Source organism: Polyodon spathula, chromosome 29, assembly GCF_017654505.1.
Source record: "Polyodon spathula isolate WHYD16114869_AA chromosome 29, ASM1765450v1, whole genome shotgun sequence".
Taxonomy (NCBI): domain Eukaryota; kingdom Metazoa; phylum Chordata; class Actinopteri; order Acipenseriformes; family Polyodontidae; genus Polyodon; species Polyodon spathula.
Window position 1 is genome coordinate 1,193,213 of NC_054562.1, and position 2,500 is coordinate 1,195,712.

Genomic DNA, 2,500 nt, shown 5'->3' on the forward strand with positions numbered 1-2,500 from the left:
CACTGATTTGCTGCCTTGTATTTTTGCATTGCCAAAAATAATCAGAAAATGAATTGCATCAGTTAAAGGACAACTAGTTACTATAACTTAATACATAATAATATCATAATCATAATAATATAATAATAAAAAAAAAATAACTACTAGTCATGATTATTATTCATTATTATTCTTATGATTATTATATTATTATTAATATAATTACACAAAGTAGCCAAAACAACCCACCCATCGACAGAGCAATATTAAAAATCTAATAAAATACGAAAAACAGACAACAATAACCTGAAAAAATTAAGAAACACACACTTAAAATCAACAAATCTATAAAAAATAAAATAAAATACAAAAATATAACACAACACCAAATTCGAAAAACACCAAAATAATACCACACAAATACAAACAGTGGAAATATATACCTATAAGCCCAAAAAACACCACGAAAAAAAAAGAAACATAAAATAATAAAATAATATAAGGCCAGAGTAGAAACTCATTTTAACAGAACACTATGGACAGTGATGTTGATCGACGATGTGCTGCAATAGATCAGGAGGAGACGGAGAATTGGAAACTGATTTTAAAAAGGGGTTGAAAATCCAGATTTCGACCCCCGAGCCTGGCGTCAGCTGTGTTGTGTTTTTTTAATCTTGTGAATGAATGGACTCTACGCATCGGACACAAACTTGCTATGCAAAATATCAGAGTGTTTCTAGGTGCTAAATAGATATTTTTTCGTGGAACTGTCCAGCGTGTGACAGTATAAACTCTCAGCCCCTGACTCACTGTGTGTGTGTGAGAGACCCCGAGCGAGTCACTGAACCTCCTTCCGCTGCGTCCGTCCGTCGGATAGACCGTAGCAAACTGCGGTTCCGTTGAAACTCTCCGAATAACCTTCTCTGAGACTGTCGATCGGGACTGAGTGACACACACCACTCCTCTGGGACCTCGTTACAGTTACGTTGGGAGGAACACGAGGCAGAAGCCTACTCTACGGTCCTATTGTAAGAGACTCGCAGCGGTCCCTTACTCCCTGTGTGTGTGTGAAGACCCTGAGCAAGTCACTGACCCTCCTATGTGCTCCGTCCTTCGGATGAGACGCCAAGCAAACGAGGTCCTATTGGAAGAGACTCTGCAGCACCAGGCGAGCAAGCCACTGAACCTCCTTGTGTGTGTGTGAGACCCTGAGCAAGCCACTGAACCTCCTTGTGCTGCGTCCTTCGGATGAGACCCAAAGCAAACGAGGTCCTATTGGAAGAGACTCTTCAGCAGCATTTTTTTTTGACGATGCATGATTTCACCCCCCCCCCCTCCCCCCCCCCCCCCGTTCCCCTCTGCAAAGTCTCTTTGGATAAAAGCGTCTGCTGAGTGACATGTTAATAATAATGAAATTGAAGTGTTTGTTTGATGATTTCCGTGTGACGCTGTGAGCTTTGCAGGGTTATGTATATATTTGTTGTTGTATTTGTTTCAGAACCAATAAAAAAAAAACTTCCTGAAAACTCTGGAGTTGTCTGACTCTGTCAGTGTGTGTTTGTTTGTGGATTACAATGCTTCCCTATGCTTTATCAGACCTCTCTGTGCTTTACAATGCTTCCCTATGCTTTACCAGACCTCTCTGTGCTTTACAATGCTTCCCTATGCTTTATCAGACCTCTCTGTGCTTTACAATGCTTCCCTATGCTTTACCAGACCTCTCTGTGCTTTACAATGCTTCCCTATGCTTTACCAGACCTCTCTGTGCTTTACAATGCTTCCCTATGCTTTATCAGACCTCTCTGTGCTTTACAATGCTTCCCTATGCTTTACCAGACCTCTCTGTGCTTTACAATGCTTCCCTATGCTTTACCAGACCTCTCTGTGCTTTACAATGCTTCCCTATGCTTTACCCTATGCTTTACCATACCTCTCTGTGCTTTACAATGCTTCCCTATGCTTTACCAGACCTCTCTGTGCTTTACAATGCTTCCCTATGCTTTACCAGACCTCTCTGTGCTTTACATGCTTCCCTGTGCTTTACCAGACCTCTCTGTGCTTTACAATGCTTCCCTATGCTTTACCACACCTCTCTGTGCTTTACAATGCTTCCCCTATGCTTTACCATACCTCTCTGTGCTTTACAATGCTTCCCTGTGCTTTACCACACCTCTCTGTGCTTTACAATGCTTCCCTATGCTTTACCAGACCTCTCTGTGCTTTACAATGTTTCCCTATGCTTTACCAGACCTCTCTGTGCTTTACAATGCTTCCCTATGCTTTACCAGACCTCTCTGTGCTTTACAATGCTTCCCTATGCTTTACCAGACCTCTCTGTGCTTTACAATGCTTCCCTATGCTTTACCAGACCTCTCTGTGCTTTACAATGCTTCCCTATGCTTTACCAGACCTCTCTGTGCTTTACAATGCTTCCCTATGCTTTACCGGACCTCTCTGTGCTTTACAATGCTTCCCTATGCTTTACCAGACCTCTCTGTGCTTTACAATGCTTCCCAATGCT

General features: G+C 41.9%; 1 protein-coding gene across 2 annotated transcripts in view; it reads left to right on the forward strand.

The window, feature by feature from the left end:
• The window catches only part of LOC121302453 (tyrosine-protein phosphatase non-receptor type substrate 1-like), a 47,906-nt gene that overhangs the window by 2,382 nt on the left and 43,024 nt on the right, over positions 1-2,500 (forward strand). The window lies entirely within an intron of this gene.